Genomic DNA, 22844 nt, shown 5'->3' on the forward strand with positions numbered 1-22844 from the left:
GTTCAGGATATCATTGGCATTTATAGTAACAGAATGATGTAATGTTTTCCTGCCAATTGTGGAGAATAGATATCCAAAACTTTATGATATAAATTGATGAAAAGAAGGAAGATAAATTACATGACGTACTTTCGAAACATTTAAACCTCTTCTGAATGTAAGAATTACCAAGGGAAGCATCAACATCTTGGACTTTCTTAAGAGAGAATGATGCTTGTAAGCTTTCATAGGTTGTTAGTAGAGATTTGGAGGTTTATCATTTCTAAATTGCATTGGTGCTGTTGGCCCTAAATTTGCCCTCCTAGAAAAGGGATGATCACAAGGAATCCAAGATTGAGGGTTATGGAGTTTGTTAATTTACATAGAAGTGTAAAGGATCTGCCAGGCACAGCTTCGGGGTTAACGCCCATAGATAATCAGTCTGCACCTGCTTCTATGTCTGTGAGACTGACTCCATCTTCCACCACTCAGGGTGGCAGGCTTAGGAGTGGGAGAACCTATCACAGCCTGGCCAGACGGAGCTAGCTCCCGCCCTCTGTCTATTTATACCTGCCTTTCCTGTGCCTCCTTTGCTTGTGATTCTTCTCGTTTGGTTTCCTGGCCCTGCTGCAGCTTCTTGTACTATTGTCCTTGCTTCATATTGACCCCGGCTTGCTGACTACTCTCCTGTTCTGCGTTTGGTACCTCGTATACTCCTGGTTTGACTTGGCTTGTTCACTACTCTCCTGCTCTGCGTTTGGCACCTCGTACTCTCCTGGTTTGACTCGGCTTGTTCTCTTCTCTTGTTGCTCACGGTGTTTCCGTGGGCAACTGCCCCTTTCTCCCCCTAGCTCTGTGTACCCTTGTCTGTTTGTCTGTCGTGCACTTATTGAGCGTAGGGACCGTCTCCCAGTTGTACTCCGTCGCCTAGGGCGGGTCGTTGCAAGTAGGCAGGGACTGAGTGGCGGGTAGATTAGGGCTCACTTGTCTGTCTCCCCACCCCCGTCATTACAGAAGAATGAAAGTCAGAATAAAATTGAATAAAATTTTTGAATACAAATATAAGAATAAAGATTTCCATTGGGTAAGACAAAAAGATACAGAGAGGGTATGGCTTTTTATAGATATGGACTTTTCATTGACACTTGGGGCTTTCTAACTCTTCTCCACTTCTCTAATAGAAAGCAAAGGTTGACATCTTTTATATTGTAGACATATCAAAACCACAATATCCGGGAAAAAATACATCAAACTCAGATCAGTTACCTTAGCAATGCTAAGCACTTTCCTTGTGTATTTACATTATAGCTTAATCAATGGCTACGTACACCTTTGGAAGCAATTTATTTATTAAATCAATTTCTTATGAGTCTTAGAAGTTGTATCGTTCAGCTGAACTGACGGCTCAGCTGAGAGCGGGTCCTGAGTGTATCTGACAGATCCAGCTAATATAAACTTAGATGTGATCGTTATTAGCAGGATTCTGTAAGTCAGAGACATGCAGGACCCGCTCCCAGCTGATCCGCCAGTATAGCTGAACTTCCGGAACCAGCTGAGAGAGAACAATACAGCTTCTATATATGCAAGAAACATAGAAGCTGTTTTGTAAAAAGTAAAAAAAAAAGTGATAAAAACACATTGATTTAATTTAAAAAAAAAATTCTTTCAAAGGTGTACATAGCCTTTAAGAAAGAACAAAATGTTAACAAAAGACAAAAAAATGATATTGGGAACACTACTAAAATTGGTCCAATCTGACATTTGACTTGCATGTCTTCTCCATCAATACTTTGAATGGTACTATGCGCTCTCCTCTGCTTGTGCTGCGCTGCTCAAGCTGCAGGATCTGGACGCGACACGTGACGTCACTCCTTCTGGACTTTTAAAACTGCTCCTGGAATGATGTCGGCACGATGACGTCATTGCTCCGCTTGCGCCGTTCCGCTGGATGCGCCCTGATCAGAAGAGACCAGGCCTGCACCATCGGAGAACAGGATGGCGCTGGAGCGGGGACAGGTAAGTGTGGCACTAACTACAGGGGGTGGTGCATCTACAGGGGGGCTGTGTGGCAATTTCAACAGGGGTGTAGTGCTATCTACAGGGGGGCTGTTTGGCGCTATGTACATGAGGGTGTGTGTGGCACTATTTACAGAGGGGTTGTGTCTGGTGCTATCTATAGGGGGGTTGTGTGTGGCACTATCTACAGGGGGCTGTGTGTGGTGCTCTCTACATGGGGGACTGTGTGGCGCTATCTAAAGGTGGGGGTGTTGTACTATTTACATGGGGATGTGTTGGGGGCACTCTCTACAGGGAACTGTGTGGCACTATCTACATGGGGGACTGTGTGGCACTTTCTAAAAGGGGCTGTGGGTGATACTATCTAAAGGGGTGTGTGTGGCGCTACCTATAGGGGGCTGTGTGGTGCTATCTATGGTTGGGGCTGTGTGTGGCGCTATCTACAGGGGGTGTGTGTGGCATTATCTACAGGGGGAATGTGTGTCATGCTATCTACAGGGCTGTGTGTGGCACTATCTACAGGGGGGCTGTGTGGCACTATCTACAGGGGGTGTATGTGGCACTTTCTACAAGGGGAATGGTGCTATCTACAAGGGGGTCGTTTGTGATTGATGCTATCTACAGGGGCTGTGTGGCGCTATCTACAGTGGGTGTGTGGCGCTGTCTACAGGGGGTGTTTGTGGCACTATCTACAGGGGCTGTGTGTGGCGCTATCTACAGAGACTTTGTGTGCCGCTATCTACAGGGGGCTGCGTCTGGCGCTATCTACAGGGGGCTGTGTGTGCTGTGTGTGGCACTATCTACAGGGGGCTGTGTGGCACTTTCTACAGGGGGCACTGTGTGTGGCACTATCTACAGGGGGCTGTGTGGCACTTTCTACAGGGGGCTGTGTGGCTCTATCTACAGGGGGCACTGTGTGTGGCACTATCTACAGGGGGCACTGTGTGTGTGGTGCTTTACTTTACCGTGTTTGACACAATTATATTCAGGGACAGAGTGTTTGGTACTATTTTATTTAGGAGCGTAGTGTATGGTGCTATTATTGTTATGGCAGAAAGAAGGGGAAGGGGATAAGTGAGCCCTAATCTACTCACCGCCCTGTCCCTGCCTACTTGCAACGACCCGCCCTAGGCGACGGGGTACAACTGGGCGGCGGTCCCTACGCTGACTAAGTGCAAGGGAATACAAACAGGGAACAAGCAAGGGAAGGGGCAGTAGCCCACGGAACACCGTGAGGAAACCAGAGTGGTCAACGAGCCAGTCAGAATCAGGATGTCACGAAGTATACGAACGCAGAGCAAGGAGCAGGAAGCAAGCCGGGGTCAGAGCGAAGCAGGATAAGCGGAAGCTGTAGCAAGGCTGAAGCAAGGCAGTAGCAGGCTGGAGCAAGGCTGTAGCAGGGCCAGGAAACCAGGAAGAATCACAAGCAATGAGGAAGAGAAAACGGCAGGTATAAATGGACAGGGGCGGAGCTAACTCTGACTGACCAGGCCGCGATAGGCTCTCCCACTCCTGAGCCTGCCACCCTGATTGGTGGGAGCCGGAGTCAGTCTAAGAGGTCCGGCCTCAGGTGTCGATTGATTAATCCTGGGAGTATCCACAGACGTAGTGCCTGGCAGATCCTTTACAATTATATTTAGGGGCACAGTGTGTGGCACCATGAGAGTTTTATCTTCGTTTATAGGTGTGGAAATGTTGGAGAAGTGAGGATCCGAAGAGTGGTAAATTCTGCAGAAATGGGTCATGGCCGGGAGAAGTCTTCATGAAGTCTGGACCGGATGTAGAAGAAAAGAGGAGAAAAAAACTACTAGAATCTGTGGTACGCTCTTACCTTTCCTTTAACTATTTTTTTTCTGTACAGGAGACCTTGATGCCTGAAGTTTGAATATCACTTTTCAAATAGATATCTCATTTTAAATCCAATCATTGACCTAATATATATATATAAAATATTTTTATGGATTCACTTTCACATTTAATGTTTACTTTTATTTACTGGAATATTACTATTTTCCATGACATTATGCTAACAAACACTAATATATTAGGCTATATATTTTGAGAAAGGTTCTCCAAAGTGCTATAGCCTCTTACTGGTAGTGTTGCCAGCACTAAAGAAACTTTCCCAGGAGCAGTGAAGGGGTTAAAAAAATAACGGTCCCCCTATGCTAAAATGCAAATAAACTTACAGATCCTGCTCAATCCTATTAGTAGATTGATGTGCCAAGGGTGGTCACAATGTGACTCAGGACCCACATGCGGCTTGCAAGCCTCTTTCATCTGCATCCTGACTACTCAATTATGATACATTATTATGGTATGAATAATTCTGTATCTGGGGTCTATTAGTATGGGCATTTCTTTGCTGGCACTGCTATTTGGCCTACTTTACTTGTAAGACTTAACAGTTGGAAATAGGTACCAGGTGGCACCATTGTGTATGTACTATACAGCTCCAGTATGCCGTCAGTGTGTCTATAAATTACTATTATTTTTTAATTCTCTTTTTATTAAACATTTTTAACAAACGGCATAAAACAAGCAATTATATAAGACAGCATATACAATTATGAAAAGTACATGAGTATGGTTTGCATTAAAGTACACAAGCGTTGTACACAATATCTTGACTTGAGAGTTAACAAGAAGTAGACTGAACTACTTTCAACAAAGAACTATATACAAAGTTCCAGAAATCAGTGAGTCACATATTACCAAGTATAGGGGAAGAAGAAAGGAGGGGGGTATAATAAGGGTACCAAGGAAAAAAGGAAAGGGGAGGGGACGTGGAAATCACTCTGGAATCAGTAATAAAAATGTAATAGTTAATAATAATTATCAAAATGTATTAACCTATAGAGCTTCTATGTTCCCTCCATGCTGACGAGGTGATATCAAATGTATTATGTATCAAGTCGTCTATCTGCCCAACTAGCCAATTCCTCCAGTCTGCATATGTTATCTACTTTGTCTACCCATTCTCTATAGGTTGGAGGAGAAATAGATTTCCACTTGAAAGAGATCAAGAGTTTGGCTGCCGTCAGTAAGTGGGCTTGAAGATTTTTGCTAGAGGGCCTAAAAGAGTCAGATGGTGCCCAAAGTAATATCACTGCCGGGGAGTGGGGTACTTTCCAACCAGTTATCTGGTGTATACTGTTAAGTATATTTAGCCAAAAAGGCTTGATCAAGGGCAATCCCACCATATGTGCAGGTACGAAGCCTCATGACTCAGGCATCTCCAGCAGTGATCGTCTAAGAGAGGGTATATTTTGTGGAGAAAAACTGGTGTACGATACCACCTGGTCAGCAGTTTGAAAGAATTTTCCTGAACCCTTACACATCGTGAAAAACCATGAGAATTACAAAGGATAAAATAGGTCTCCCCTTCAGATCAGGTTAATGATAACTCTCTTTCCCAAGCAAGGATAAAGGAGTGTTTGGGAGATGCATCCCTTTCCACCAGGTCATTGTAAATTTTGGAAATCAAATTTGTGAGCCTATAAATATTATGTAGAATAACTGAGAGGCATCATCATGTGTTACTAATATGTGACACTAAAGCTTCATTCAGACGGACATAATATGGCTCCAAATGGAAGCTGTATATTTAAGGCCAAGAATGGGATTGGGTCTCATCATGTGTATACAGCAAAGCCTTTCCCAAAGCTTTCCTGAATACATTACAGGCGCATGATCTTACCTGGCACTAAATATAAAACCGCCATACGAATATATATTATGGCCATTTAAATGCAGCCTTAAAGGGATTCCCAGCTTTGGACAATCCCTACTTGTTAGAAGGTTTCCTTGACAATAAGATAATCACAATGTGTCCCCCTGCTGGGACCCCCAGCGATGATCTGTAATCCTTCGGGAAACTGGCAGTAAGTGCTCGATTTCCCTGCAGTGTTGCCACAGTTCTCATGTAATGCAGGCAGGGGCGTTGCTAGGGTCTTAAAAGATATGGGGCACTAGTCCCGAGACATATATTTACCCCCCCCCCCCCCCCCCCGCCGGGAATTTTTTTTTTTTTTTACATATATATCGGAGATAGCATATCTATAAGACTAAGGCTCCTATAGCTACACCGCTGGATAGAATTGGATGCATTGTCTCAGCAGACAGTATCACAAATGATAGACTTAGATACATGGCCCCAGCAGACAGTATCACATATGATGGGCTTAGATACACGGCCCCAGCAGACAGTTATCACACATGATAGGCTTAGATACAGGGCCCCAGAAGACAGTATCACACATGATTGACTTAGGGCTCATTCAGACTACTGATTCTCGTCCGTGTGCTGTGCGTTGAAATAACGCACAGCACACGGACCCCCTGATTTCAATGGGGCTATTGACACATGTGTGAGTTTTCACTGAGCGAGTGTCCGTTGCGTGAAACTCACTGCATGTCCTATATTTGTGCATTTTTACACACCTAGTCGTCCATTGAAGTCAATGGGTGCGTGAAAACCACCTAAAAAAAATGAGGGTTGTGTGTTTTTTTTATTTTATTTCAATAAAATGTTTTTTTTATGTCCTTGTATTTTTTTAAACTATATTACTACCTACTTAGTAATGGCCTATATAAAGTACAGTGAAGTTTACCGCTCAGACGGCACTGGTAACAGTCCAATATCATTCAGTATGGGCTCTCTCCCAGAAAAATGCAGTGGACAGTCCACAATCCAATGAGGGTGTGGATGGTAATTCTTATCCTTGTAGTTCCACCAAGCTCCTTATCGTCTCCCTCCACATTCAAAGAACTCCTGGTAGGAAAAGGATCTTACATAGTTTGTACGGTTGAAAAAAGACACATGTCCATCAAGTTCAACCAAAAGATGGGAAAGGGGAAGTGGGATGGGAAAGGGGAAGTAAAAAATTTCTACACATAGCAGTTAATATTTTTTTGTTCTAGGAAATTATCTAAGCCTTTTTTAAAGCCATCTACTGTCCCTGCTGCGACCAGCTCCTGCGGTAGGCTATTCCATAGATTCACAGTTCTCACAGTAAAGAAGGCTTGTCGCCTCTGCAGGTTGAACCTTTTTTTCTTCAGACAGAGGGCGTGCCCCCTTGTTTTTTGAGGGGGTTTTACAAGGAACTGGATTTCACCATATTTTTTGTATGCGCCATTCATATATTTATATAAGTTAATCATGTCCCCCCTTAGTCGTCTTTTTACAAGGCTAAATAGGTTTAGTTCTTTTAATCTTTCCTCATACCTTAGATTCTCCATTCCCCTTATTAGCTTCGTTGCTCTTCTTTGTATTTTTTCCAACTCCAGGGCATCCTTTCTATGAACTGGAGCCCAGAACTGGACTGCATATTCTAGATGAGGCCTCACTAATGCTTTGTAAAGTGGTAATATTACATCCCTGTCCCGCGAGTCCATGCCTCTTTTGATACACGACAATATCCTGCTGGCCTTTGAAGCAGCTGATTGACACTGCATGCTGAAATTTAGTTTATGATTTACAAGTACACCCAGATCCTTCTCAACAATTGACTCCCCCAGTGTAGCTCCCCCTAGGACATATGATGCTTGCAGGTTTTTCGTACCCAGATGCATAACTTTACATTTATCTACATTAAACTTCATTTGACAAGTGGACGCCCAAACACTTAGTTTGTTTAAATCTGCCTGCAATTCACAAACATCTTCCATAGTCTGAACTATATTGCATAGCTTGGTGTCATCTGCAAAAATAGAAATAGTGCTATTAATCCCATCCTCTATATCATTAATAAATAAGTTGAATAATAGTGGTCCCAGCACTGAACCCTGGGGTACACCACTTATAACTGGGGACCATTCAGAGTAGGAATCATTGACCACAACTCTCTGGATACGGTCCTTGAGCCAATTCTCAATCCAATTACAAACTATACTTTCTAAACCTATAGTCCTTAATTTACCCATTAGATGTCTATGAGGGACAGTGTCAAATGCCTTTGCAATGTCCAAAAACACTATATCCACAGCGGCCCCTCTGTCTAGGCTTCTGTTTACCTCTTCATAAAAACAATCTTATGTCTCTAATAGATGGAAAAAGGAAGACACATAGTGCAACACCCTCTGCAAAAAGATTGCTGAACGCCAAGTTTAATCCATACTCACAGAAGTAACAAGAAATAAAAGCATCAAGGTAAGTAAAAATCTTTAAAATTTCTAGGCGGCACGCCAAACACTCTCGCCCGACCCTGGGTTTCGCCCTTCCGGCTTCCTCTGGGGCACTTAGTAATGGCCGCTGGCTGATTGACAGCGTCCATTATGAAGGTGGGGCTTAGTGTTAGCCTTTGCATCGGCTATTATTACTCTGGTAGCCACCGCCACCTGGGGTACCGGGAAAAGCTGGGTACGATCCAGTACCCGACTATCTGTAGTGATGGTAGAACAATGGGGCGGCCGCAGGCTGGTATTACCAGGCTGCTGAAGGCCAAAAACAGTGGCCCTTCCCAACATGCTAATGCTAGGCTGCTGCTGCCATGTTGTCTGGTTATGAAAAATGGGGGGGAGGCATGTTATTTTTTTCCAGTTATTTATTTAAAGACTATGTAAATGTAAAAAAAATTATGTGGGGTCCCCCCCAATTTTCATAACCAGCCGGATACAACATAGGAGTAGCAGCCTAGCATTACCAGGGTAGGAAGGGCCACTGTTTTTGGCCTTTCCCAGCCTAATCATACCAGGATGCGGCCCCCCCAGTACCCGACCATCGCTACAGATGTTCAGGTACTGGATTGTACCCAGCTCTTCCCAGTACCCCTGGTGGCGGTGGGTACCAGGGTAATAATGGGGGTTAGTGTTAGCCTCTGCACCGGCTAACACTAAACCCCACCTTAATAATGGACGCTGTCAATCAGCCAGCGGCCATTACTAAGGCGGTAGTAAAATTTTTTAAAAGAAAATGAACATAGATAAAATATTTTATTGAAATAAAAAACCCCCACACAACTTTCATTAACCATTTTATTGAAAATAAAAAAAGCCGTAATCGAAGTAGTCCTCAAATCCGACGTAGTCCAACGACCGAACCTGTAAAAACACACAAACCCCCAAAAAAAACATTAGTAACACATGTGGTAGGCTTAGATACAGGGCCCATGTGTGATACTGTCTATTAGACCATGTATCTAAGCATACCACAAGGTATGCTTAGATACAGGGCCCCAGCAGACAGTAATCTTATACTATATGAGATTACGGTCTGCTGGGGCCCTGTATCTAAGCCTACTATGTGGTAAGCTTAGATACAGGGCCTATTAGACAGGAGGATCAGACATGGGCCATGTATCTAAGAATACCATGTGGTAGGCTTAGATACAAGGTCCATGTGTGACACGGTCTGTTAGACCCTGTATCTAAGCTTACCACAAGGTAGGCTTAGATACAGGACCCCAGGAGACAGTAATCTTATACTGTATGAGATTACAGTCTGCTGGGGCCCTGTATCAAAGCCTAATGTGGAAGGCTTAGATACAGGGTCTATGTGTGATACTGTCTGTTAGACCCTGTATCTAAGCCTACCAGAAGGCATGCTTAGATACATGACCCCAGCAGACCATAACGTTGCACTTACTCTCGTCTTCAGCTCCGAGTGAAGCGGATGTCCCGACACCATTTAGCGTCGTGACTTTATCCGCAGCGGACAGCGTCGTGACGTCATGACACGAGAGAATGTCAGGACTTCCACTGAACTCGGGAAGGAAGATGGGTAAGTATGTGTCGTTATTATAGTAACAGGGGCCCATGTATTTTATTACATAGGCCCCAGTTACTATAGTAACTTTTAGAGACGCGGGCGGCCGCGGCCCAGTCGCAATTGCGCCCCGAATGTGGCAGTCGCCGGGAATCCAGGGCACCGGGCCAAAGATCCAGGGCTTGGGCCACAAAGGCCTGGTGCTAACGACGCCCCTGAATGCAGGACAAGTTGACCAGAACGAGAGATGCTCTTTGTAACGCTATGTGATCGATTAAAATATATTTTTTTTGCTAAAACAAGCTTTTATTGTGCAGAAGTATTAAAACATACAAAAAAGTATATAAATTTGGTTTGTATTGACTCGTAGAATAAATGATGGAATTGCTGTTTTTTTCCAACTCCCTTCTCAAAAAATGAATAAAAGTTAATGAATGAATTATAATTACCTTAAAATGGTGCCAATAAATACTACAAAAAAACTGCTATATTAATGCTTACCGTTCGGCAACTGCTACATTAATACTGTAGGTTGAGCTCCTTGAGACAGAATGCAAGTTCTCACAATAACCAGCAAGATCTCCTGTGGTGGGGTTGTGGGAGGACATAGGGGATGCAAAGATACCCCTACCCGAAAGCTCAGGACTAAAGGTCCTGGGACGAGTCGGGTAATTTTCATAGTGAAAGTCTCTTTACTAGTGTATCATTATATATTTTTAATGACATACATTTAGAAAATTAATCATTTCTTAAGGGGCTAATGGGTTCTCAAATAAAACAGTTCCCTGCTGCAAGTGATAGGTCCTCATTAAGTCGCATTCTTTAAAATAACCACTTTAACCTCTTAAAGGGGTTTTCCCACCAGGGACATTTATAACACATCCACAGGATAAGCCATAAATGTCAGATAAATGCCGGTCCTACCTCTGGGACCCGCACCTATAGTATCTCTAAAACGGGGCTCCGTAAACCCCATTCTGCTGCTCTGTGTTGTGGCTGAAGCAAGTGAATTTTGATCATACAGAAGGAAACAGCCTGGCTCGCTGAGCTTTGGTATTTGATGTAACATCAACGACCACGGACCATCAGGACTACTCACCCCTCGACACCCGCAGCCATGGACTTGTGAGTGTTGAACCACATCTCCTCCCTAGGAGACGCCAGCGCTTACTTCAGCTCCGCGCTGCTGTGTCCCGTAGGGTGCGTGCGCACGCTTGCGCCCCGCCTTAAAGGGCCAGTGCATGCACATGTGAAACATCACTAATTAGCCCATGGTCACCAAGGACTATAAGAAGGGCTCTGCCCTTTTTTCTCCTTGCCTGAGCATTGTTTGTATTCCTCTGTTCCTGTTAGTCTTGCAAATGGTCCCTTAGTCGTATCCTGTTTCCTGTGTTCCCGTGCCCTGCTAACTGTATCCCTTATCCCATGCTGTATTTGTTCCTGTGCCATCTCTAGTGTTGGAGTCGTGTTGTGCCGTCTACTATGCCTGCTGACTTACACCACGTCTGGTGTCATCTGCCACGTTTTGCATCACCTGCCGCCAGGTCCCATGTATGCCTAAGCCGTTGCTACTATCTAGACTATTACACATACCGTGTGCTCGGACTTTATATTGACTTGGTACACTGTTGTTTGGCCAGCTGCTACCCCACTACGGCGGTGCGGCCTAGTGGCTCCACATACATACAGATCGTGACAGTATGCTCAGGCCATGGACCCCGCTGGTCAAACCAAGACCACAACGACATCACAAGCATGTGGGCGGATATGCTAGATCTCCGGTCACGACAGGACCAACTCCTCCAGGCGGTGGACATTATTGCGCATCGGCTGGATACGAAAGATGTGGCTCTCCCGGCACCTGCTCCTATTACTTCTGATGTTCCTCCTACTACTCCTCCTGGCAGTACAGATTCTCTCTTCTCTCTGCCACTGCCTCCCCATTACGACGGAGACGCGAGGACCTGCAGTAGATTTCTGAACCAGTGTCAGATACACTTCAGTTTACATGCCGATGCATTTTCTTCTGATGGCACAAGGATCGCATTCATAGTCTCTCTCCTTACTGACAATGCCCTGGCATGGGCAAACCCCATCTGGGAACATCAGGGATCGGGAATCCATGACCTACAGTGTTTCCTATGGACTTTCCGCTCTGTATTTGAGGAACCTGGGCGAGTATCTTCAGCGGCTGCATCCCTGCTGACCCTTCGCCAAAAGAGACACCTCTGTGGGCGAGTACTCCATTCAATTCCATACCCTGGAGGCATAGCTGATCTGGAACAACAAAGCCTTAGTGGCTACATTCTGGCAAGGTCTTTACTTCGATATCTAAGACAAGCTTGCCGCTCGAGATCTGCCCTCTACCCTAGATGACCTCATTCTTCTAGCCACCTGGATTGACATGAGGATCCAGGAATGGACTCAACAGATTCACCGGGTCAGGATAGTGCCCAGGCTGGCTCCTACATTCCAGCAACCCTTGCTTCCCTCATCAGCTTTTCCACCAGGGGAGCCTATGCAAATAGACCATCTCACATTGTCTGTCCAGGAGAAACAGTGCAGACGCACTTCGGGTCTGTATTGCTTCCGTGGAGGCCATTTTGTGTGTCTGTGTCCCCAAAAGCCTAAAAATCTCCAGAGCCTAGGATTGGTTGGAGAGACAATCCTAGGTGGAAAAGGACTAAATAATAAACTGTGTCCCAAATTGTCCATTCCCATGACCATAGTGTCCAGTGAGAAGGCGCACCGAGTCTCTGCCTACCTGGACTCTTGGTCCGCGGCAAACTTCATCCAATAGGACTTTGTGGATCAGATCCAGTTGCCAACGGTTCCCTTGGAGACACCCCTGGTTGTTGCCTCGGTGAATGGGCTTCCTCTGCCCAACCCCATCGGGTCCGAGACAAAGCCACTGAAGCTCCAAGTGTGAGCTCTTCATACCGAGCAGATTACCTTTCTAATTTTGCCCAAAGCCGCCAATCCTGTGTTGCTTGGTCTGCCTTGGCTTCGGCTTAATTCCAGTGCTGGACATAAATTTCAGAGAAGTTCTCCAATGGGGCTCCAAATGTCTCCACAGCTTCCTGCTACAGATCCATCCCATTCTGCCTCCTATGTCTCTGTCATGGACAGGACTACCTACTCCTTTTGCTCAGTTTGCGGACATATTGGCAAGAAGGAGGCTGAGATGCTTCCCCCACACCGGGTGTACGACTGCCCGATTGAACTGGTTCCTGATGCCTCAACTCCGCTTGGACGCATATACCCCTCTCCTCAGTCCATGTCAGCTTATATCAAGGAGAATCTGGAGAGGGGTTTCATACAAAAATCCTCCTCCCCGGCCGGTGCCGGGTTCTTCTTTGTAAAGAAATAAGACGGATCTCTTTGACCCTGCATAGACAACCAGATCACGGTCAAGAACAAATGCCCTTTGCCACTGATCTTGGAAGTATTTGATTGCATACGAGGAGTCAAGATCTTCTCAAAACTTGCTTGAGGCCTACAACCTAATCCGAATCCGTAAAGGTGACAAGTGGAAGACGGCATTTAACACTCGAGATGGGCACTATGAATACCTGGTGATGCCCTTCCGCCTGTGTAACGCTCCCGCAGTCTTTCAGGAATTTGTCAATGATATCTTCCGAGATCTCCTCTATGTCTGTGTTGTTGTCTATCTTGATGACATTTTGATCTTCTCCCCAGATCCGACGAAACATCGGAGACATGTCCGTCAAGTCCAGCTGTGATTAAGGCAAAATCCCCTATATGCCAATTTGGAGAAGTGTGCTTTTGCAAAAAATTATTTGCCCTTCCTGGGCTACATAATCTCGAATCAGGGTCTCAAGATGGATCCTGAGAAAGTAAAGTCGATCCTAGTGTGGCCACGTCCTCAGGGCCTGCGGGCCATACAGCGTTTTTTGGGATTCGCTAACTTCTACCGGCAATTTATCCCAAACTTCTCTTCACTGACGGCTAGTATCTCTACCTTTAGTCGTATCCTGTTCCCTGTGTTCCCGTGCCCTGCTACCTGTATCCTGTATCCCAGGCTGTATTTGTTCCTGTGCCATCTCTAGTGTTGGTGTCGTGTTGTGCCGTCTACTATGCCTGCTGACTTACACCATGTCTGGTGTCATCTGCCACATTTTGCATCACCTGCCGCCAAGGTCCCATCTGTGTCTAAGCCGTTTGCTACTGTCTGGACTATTACAGGTACCCTTGTGCTCTGACTTTTTATTGACTTGGTACATTGTTGTTTGTCCAGCTGCTACCCGACTACGGCGGTGCAGCCTAGTGGGTCCACATACCCACAGATCGTAACAAACTGAATAGTAGTTACAGAAACAGTGTAGCTTGCATGCTACGCTGCTTCCGTAACTACAACTCACTACTATGGGACTTACAGAAACAGCAACGCTCAGCAAGCTACGCTGTTTTCGTAACTCCCGACAATAAAGTCAGGAAGTGGCCGAGAGGCAGCAAGAGCAGAAAAAGGGAGAACGGGGTTTAGGAGGCCCCGTTCTAGATCAAGAGGCGGGTCCCAAAGGTGGGACCCGCATCTATCTGACATTTATGACATAGTCTGTGGATATATCATAAATGTCCCTGGTGGGAAAATCCCTTTAAGAGTTGAGAACGAATAATGAAAGAAAAAATTCATATTGTGCTTGTTAGGGATCTGCCAGGTACTTCATCTAGGTATACTCCTGGGATTAATCAATCCACACCTGAGGCCAGACCTGTTCGACTGACACCATCTCCCACCAACCAGGGTGGCAGGCTCAGGAGTGGGAGAGCCTATCGCGGCCTGGTCTGTCGGAGTTAGCTCCGCCCCCTGTCCTTTATTACCTGCCCTGTTCTCTCCCTCAGTGCTTGTAATTCTTTTGGATTCCTGGCCCCACTGCTGCTTGCTCCAGCCTGCTTCTGCCGTGCTTCTGCCTTGCTGCAGTTCTGCTTGACCTGCTTTGCTTTGCCCCTGGCTTGCTTCTGTCTCCGTGCCCGCTCGGGTGTACTCACTTCGTCCTGGTCCTGACTGTTCGTTCGCCGCTCCGTTTCCTCGTGGCATTCCGTGGCTACTGCCCCTTCCTTTGCGTGTTCCCTGTTTGTTTTCCTGTGCACTTAGACAGCGTAGGGACCGCCGCCCAGTTGTACCTCGTCGCCTAGGGCGGGTCGTTGCAAGTAGGCAGGGACAGGGCGGTGGGTAGATTAGGGCTCACTTTCCCCTCACCTCCTTCCTGCCATTACATACTCGGGGCCTCCATGTCCCCTCGACAACGTAGGGAGTTTCGCAGAATGAATGGTCTCTGCTTCTACTGTGGGGACGACAAGCATCTACTGAACACCTGTCCCAGGCGCAAGAATAATAAGCCGGAAAACTTCCGCGCCTAAGTGATCATCGGGGAGGTCACTTGGGCGCACAGGTATTTCCCGTTAAGGGAAGCAACGTTTCACATAGTACGACTTGACCGACGTCTCAGGGAACGTCAGCTAGAACGCTTCAGTGTGCTCCCCTCTGACTTTTCTGCGATCCCCCCCGAGGTCCCGTCTCCTCGCCCCCCCACGGAGGACTCGGAGGTACCTATGCAACTCGGGGCCTCCATGTCCCCTCGACAAGGTAGGGAGTTTCGCAGAATGAATGGTCTCTGCTTCTACTGTGGGGACGACAAGCATCTACTGAACACCTGTCCCAGGCGCAAGAATAAGAAGCCGGAAAACTTCCGCGCCTAAGTGATCATCGGGGAGGTCACTTGGGCGCACAGGTATTTCCCGTTATATGTAATGGCAGGAAGGAGGTGAGGGGAAAGTGAGCCCTAATCTACCCACCGCCCTGTCCCTGCCTACTTGCAACGACCCGCCCTAGGCGACGAGGTACAACTGGGCGGCGGTCCCTACGCTGTCTAAGTGCACAGGAAAACAAACAGGGAACACGCAAGGGAAGGGGCAGTAGCCACGGAACGCCACGAGGAAACGGAGCGGCGAACGAACAGTCAGGACCAGGACGAAGTGAGTACACCCGAGCGGGCACGGAGACAGAAGCAAGCCAGGGGCAAAGCAAAGCAGGTCAAGCAGAACTGCAGCAAGGCAGAAGCACGGCAGAAGCAGGCTGGAGCAAGCAGCAGTGGGGCCAGGAATCCAAAAGAATTACAAGCACTGAGGGAGAGAACAGGGCAGGTAATAAAGGACAGGGGGCGGAGCTAACTCCGACAGACCAGGCCGCGATAGGCTCTCCCACTCCTGAGCCTGCCACCCTGGTTGGTGGGAGATGGTGTCAGTCGAACAGGTCTGGCCTCAGGTGTGGATTGATTAATCCCAGGAGTATACCTAGATGAAGTACCTGGCAGATCCCTAACAGTGCTGAAATCAAATATATTCATTTAGAAACAAACACAAGAACATGTAATCAAAAAAGAGTATCTCCTGTGGCTTATATAACACCACATTCCCCTCTACATAATCAATCCTAAACTTCAAAAGCATTTTAGACAACACACACAATTAGCATATAGAAAAAGTTATAACGTTGCCTAATTTTCTTTATTTATGTCAGAGTATGTAATGATTAAAATACAGCGTAGCACCATGTGGCCATCTATGCAATTATAATACAGCACAATAATGTAGTATAATAAGACGCTCTAAATTTGATTTAATGAACAAACTCAATTAACACTACACCAGGGAGAGATACAGCGATAACAAAAGCCTTAGCATAGCAGTGATATAAAATTAGAATTATTCTTTAAGAAAAGAAGAACAAGTTTGCAAAATGCGCGCTCATTTTATCAGATGTGTAAAAACTGATAATGTGTTACAAATTGGAATCGAGTTCAGGAGGTTTTGTACATAACTTTGTTTTAGATTCATTATGGAAGACAAATTTAATTCCTATTAACACACAGAACCATTGATTAAAAAACATAACACTTTGTAAAAAGTTACATATAATTACTAATGCTTGAGTCATTGTCACTTTTGGTCTTTATTACATGGGATCTTTCTGTAAGCCTAACTCTAGAGTTGAAAATTCAGACTTCAGTGAAGTTAAAATGAATCTCTTTCAACTCACTGGTCATATCCATAGGATTCTGGAAAGTTAAGGCCCCATTCACATCTTGTTAATGGCCTCCCTTTATTATATATATATATATATATATATATATATATATATATATATATATATACACGTTTTTTCGATTTCACAAATGCTGTTTTGTCCCATGTGACCGGTGCTGCAAAGCGTCCTTGACGACCTCCTGAGATGACGTTGTTTTGTCTCATGTGACCGCTGCATCCGCCATTTTGGAATTTGTGCCTTGGAAACCCCAAAAGTTTGGGATTTTGTCGAATACAAAACGTTTGTGAAATCCGGACTGAATTCAATAAGTTCTGAATCGCTTCGCTCATCTCTAATGACCATTGCTGCCAAAAAAATGACAAAGGCTTTCACATTAAAGAATAAACCAATTAGTTGAGATCAAAATTTTACTAAACTTAAAAAGTTAAATCAACATATTTACCATTTTATAGACCTGTTAATTTGTTGTGAATTAACAAATGAGGGCTATTTATCCAGCTGCCAATGGCTTCAAAACATCATAAATAACTGCTTATTCACTGAGTAAAATGTGTAGAGCTTTTAGTATTTTCAATTACATTTTAAATTACACTTATATAATTAAATATTTCTTTCTCCAGTCAATGAGTCCAAGAAGTAAAGATTTGTTCATGAATCTCATAAGGTAAATCAATACCAAATGTATATTTCAAGGATGCCAGTGCACAAAGAAAAGAAAAAAAATAATATTTAGCTAAAGGCGTACATACATTAAGTAGTTGTGTTCCGTATATTTCATAATTAAAACATGTCCTAACGCTACAACATAACTTAGTTCGGCCTTTTTCCATAGTTTTGTAGCATTATGTTGGCGATGTGTTCTTGGAAAATATTATTAATGCTTTTTAAATAGTTCACTTTAGTTATGAAGACATAAGGATAATATAAAGTAAAAAAAAGTTGATTAAATAGACAGGAATTGCAATTTTATTTTAGATAAATATATATTTCTTTGAAAATAATAAATTCATAGATATTATTAAGGGAAAAATGTGGCAATTTTTTGCCGGCAGAAAAAATCTGCCTCAGAATTTCTTCACTCTCAGAAATGAGCACGGCAAGTTTTTTCTGTCTCCCATTCATTTCAATGGGAGGTCAGAGGCGGCAACCGCAGCAAGAAAGGACATGCCGATTTTCATTTTCACAAACGGCCAAACGCCACCCGGGAAGAAAAAGGTCTATGCCTCCCGTTGAAATCAATTGGGGGGGGGCGATTTCTGACGTTTTTTTACGCTGATTCCTACGTGTAAAAAGTAAAATACAATTATTATTATAGATAACAACAACAATAATATTAATCATAATAATTTTAATAATAATCATAATAATAGTTGTAATAAAAATAATTTATTAGCGTAGTAAACTATGGGCAGCACGGTGGCTCAGTGGTTAGCACTGTTGCCTTGCAGCGCTGGGGTCCAACCAAGGACAACATCTGTATGGAGTTTGTATCTTCTCCCTGTGTTTGCATGGGTTTCCTCTGGGTATTCCCATTTCCTCCTACACCTCAAAAATATTCCAATAGGGAATCTGGATTGTGAACCCCAATGAAGACAGTAAGTAACAACAACCTCTGCAGAATATGTTGGTGCTATATAAGCAAAATAAATAACTACGCTATTAAATACAAAAAAAAAAAGGTAGGATGACGCATATTTTCCCAAGTAGGCTAAAAGGACACTATGTTGCGTCAATGGAGCCCTATTAATAGGTTGGGCATATGAATAGAGCTTTAGTGAAACAACATTCCGAAATGCTCGGACTGCAGATGATATTTTTTTTTTATTTGATTAATAAACATACCAATAAAACTTAGCCCTAAAACTCTGAATTGTTGACAGACATGTTCCAGACTCAAGAATATCATCATTAGCAAATCATAAATGTGAAACACAAGGCGATTTTGACAAGGATAGGTTAGATTATATAGGCTACTGGGAAGGCAGAACATTTATAAATGTAACACTTCATTTTATAATAGACCCAAATCCTTCATTCTACTGTGTTATAAAAGAAGAAGAAAATGACCCATAAAATCATCCTAGGGCTTTACTAGTAATGATGAAGGTTATGTGGATGATCTGTAGCAGAATTTTAGAGGTTTATTAAGCCCATGGTAGATGTTCAGCAATTTTTTCACCTCATTATGAAAATGTTTTTCAAATAACGACGTTCCAGGGCCGTGTTGCATACTGATCGTAAAATTCATAAATGTGCTAAAGTTCGCAGTTGAAGGGTAATGCATCTTGCAAATAGCATTTGGTCTAGCTGTCAGCTCGAACTTTCACAGATGCAGCAGTCCATTGGATTGTCCTTTCAATTTTACCATTGTGATGATAGAGTGTTATGTATAAGCTGGTTTCCTAACAGGCCATTTCCATGCTCTAGAAAATATCCTGGATTGATCATAAAATAACTGACCATGACGTTTAGGCCATCTATGTTCCATAGAGGATTATTACTTTTGAGCAGAGTGTATGCAATATCTATTACTCCTATTTTAAATGAATGTAAATTTTAATTTCTAAATCGAAATTGGTGTAATAAACAAAAAATTTATCCAAACCCTTTAATTGTGCTTAATTAAACAAAACCATTAAAGTTTTATTTAGAGATTTGTTTTAAGAGATAATTTTCCTCCCATTTAATAAAATGGAACAATGAATTTCATGTGCTTGACAAAATACTCAGCTACATCGTTGACCGTCTGTACAGTAATTCATTAAACCTACTTTATAGTTAATTTAAAATGGAAGGATATTTGGTATTTATATGTATTTGTCTATAAACAAAACACTACAAAACTTATAGGGCAGTACAGGGAGTACAGGACCAGGGTAATGGACTAAATATAGGGTCTGGATATAATAGAGAATAAAATATGGAACTCAATCCTTCAACATAATGTTAAAACTGTCCAGATCTTGATCACTCATTATTCTGTTTGTAGTGAGCAGTGCCAATAAACAGGAGAAGACAAAAACTTTTAGGTCTCAAGGCAGACATAGCAAATTTCCCTTTCCACCTCCCTATATTGCTTAAATAATACCGTCATACAGTACAATCCTGATACTTCACCATGAAATTACACATGATATATTAATGCTCACATAATGCTGGCCCACAATCCTCACAAAACACAAATATACAATGCTCAAAAAATAGCAGCACATATTCACAAAATAATAGTGACACATAGTGCTCAAATACAGGTACAAAGTGTTCAAATAATACAAGCACACAATGCTCAAATAATAGAATGCCATTCTATGCTAAATAATGCCCCCATATATGTTTATATAATAGTACCATACCATGCTCAAATACTGTCAGCATTTAGGGCCCTTATAATTGTGTTATATAGCAACCAAAAAATATCTACATACAGTTCACACATAATTGTGCCATATAAAGCTCAAATAGTACTGATAAGCAATGCCCAAATAGTGCCAAGGAGTGTTTGGTAATTAAATCACTTTTCCATCATCCCTCCCTGCAGGTAAGTGCTGCTTTCAATTTTTATTCCCACTCCTCTGGGAAGGCTTTCTATAATATTTTGGAGTGTATCCGTGGATAGTTTTACCCATTCATTCTGAAGAGCATTTGTGAGGTCAGACACTGCTGTTGGACAAAAGCGCCTGGCCTGCAATCTACGTTCTAGTTTATCCTAAAGGTGCTTAACGGGGTTGAAATAAGGGCTCTTTGAAGACCAGACATGTTCTTTCACGCCAAACTCACCCAACCATGTCTTTATAGACCTTACTTTGTGCACTGGGGCAGAGTCATGATGGAATAGAAAAGGGCCGAACTCCAAACTGTTACAACAAAGTTGGAAGCTACAATTGTCCAAAATGTCTTAGTGTTCTGAAGCATTAAGAATTTTCTTCACTGGAACTAAGTAGCTGATCCCTGTAAAACACCCCCATAACATTATCCCTCCTCCACTAAACTTTACAGCTGACACAATGCAGTCCGGCAGGTAACGTTCTCCTGGCATTCGCCAAACCAAGACTCATCCATCATACTGCCAAATAGAGAAGCGTCACTCAACAGAACACGTTTCCACTGCTCCGGAGTCCAGTGGTGGCGGCTTTACACCACTCCATCCGACGCTTGGCATTGTGCTTGCTGATGTAAGGCTGGCATGCAAATACTTGGCCATGGAAAACCATGCCATGAAGCTCCCGGCACATGGTTTTTGTGATGATGGTAATGCCAAAGGAATAAGCAGAGCATTGGCGACTTTTATGCACTATGCGCCTCAACACTCGGCAATCCCGCTCTGTAACTTTACGTGGTCGGACACTTTGTGGCTGAGTTGCTGTGGTTCCACTTTACAAAATTTCCACTCACAGGCGATCGCAAAATATCTAGGAGGAAGAAATTTCAGGAATTGACTTTCCACAACGGTGGCATCCTATTACAGGACCACGCTGGAAATCAGAACGAACCATTCTTTCACAAATGTTTGTAATGGCAGACTGTATGGCGAGGTGCTGGCTTTTATACACTTGTGGCAAAGGGACTAAATGAAACACCTGAAGTCAGTGATTAAGAGGTGTGTCCCAATACTTTTGTCCATATTGTGTATATATCATATAGATATGTAGCACTTACCTGTAATTTACGTTAATAATGTCAGGTCCCATCAGTATCAAACCTGCACATACATCTTTTGAATGCAATTATCACTGTCACTATGAACATATAAATGGTAGGGGGTAAGGGGGCTCTAGACTTTAGAGGATAAAGTTTTCATTTAATTTTTTTAAGAATGAAAATATTTTTTTCCAACTGATATTGTGATAAGCCCTCATAACCAATAACTAAGGAGAGGTTTGTCTGTTCTTATATATAGTATAGTTACATAGTTACATAGTTAGTACGGCTGAAAAAAGACACATGTCCATCAAGTTCAACCAAGGGAAGGGAAAAGGGAAGGAAAAATTTCTATACATAGGAGCTAATATTTTTTTGTTCTAGGAAATTATCTAACCCTTTTTTAAAGCCATCTACTGTCCCTGCTGTGACCGGCTCCTGCGGTAGACTATTCCATAAATTCACCGTTCTTACTGTAAAGAAGCCTTGTCGCCTCTGCAGCTTGAACCTTTTTTTCTCCAGACGGAGGGAGTGCCCCCTTGTTTTTTGAGCGGGTTTTACAAGGAACAGGATATCACCATATTTTTTGTATGTGCCATTAATATATTTATATAAGTTAATCATGTCCCCCCTTAGTCGTCTTTTTTCAAGGCTAAATAGGTTTAATTCTTTCAATCTTTCCTCATAACTTAAATTCTCCATGCCCCTTATTAGCTTCGTTGCTCTTCTTTGTATTTTTTCCAACTCCAGGGCATCCTTTCTATGAACTGGAGCCCAGAACTGAACTGCATATTCTAGATGAGGCCTCACTAATGCTTTGTAAAGTGGTAATATTACATCCCTGTCGCGTGAGTCCATGCCTCTTTTAATACACGACAATATCCTGCTGGCCTTTGAAGCAGCTGATTGACACTGCATGCTGTTATTGAGTTTATGATTTACAAGTACACCCAGATCCTTCTCAACAAGTGAATCCGCCAGTGTAGCGCCCCCTAGGACATATGATGCATGCAGGTTGTTGGTACCCAGATGCATAACTTTACATTTATCTACATTAAACTTCATTTGCCAAGTGGATGCCCAAACACTTAGTTTGTTTAAAGAGGCTCTGTCACCAGATTTTGCAACCCCTATCTGCTATTGCAGCAGATAGGCGCTGCAATGTAGATTACAGTAACGTTTTTATTTTAAAAAAACGAGCATTTTTGGCCAAGTTATGACCATTTTTGTAGTTATGCAAATGAGGCTTGCAAAAGTCCAAGTGGGTGTGTTTAAAAGTAAAAGTCCAAGTGGGTGTGTATTATGTGCGTACATCGGGGCGTTTTTAATACTTTCACTAGCTGGGCGCTCTGAAGAGAAGTAACATCCTCTTCTCTTCAGAACGCCCAGCTTCTGACAGTGCAGACCTGTGACGTCACTCACAGGTCCTGCATCGTG

The sequence above is a fragment of the Rhinoderma darwinii genome, chromosome 5 (genome assembly GCF_050947455.1).
Source record: "Rhinoderma darwinii isolate aRhiDar2 chromosome 5, aRhiDar2.hap1, whole genome shotgun sequence".
NCBI lineage: Eukaryota > Metazoa > Chordata > Amphibia > Anura > Rhinodermatidae > Rhinoderma > Rhinoderma darwinii.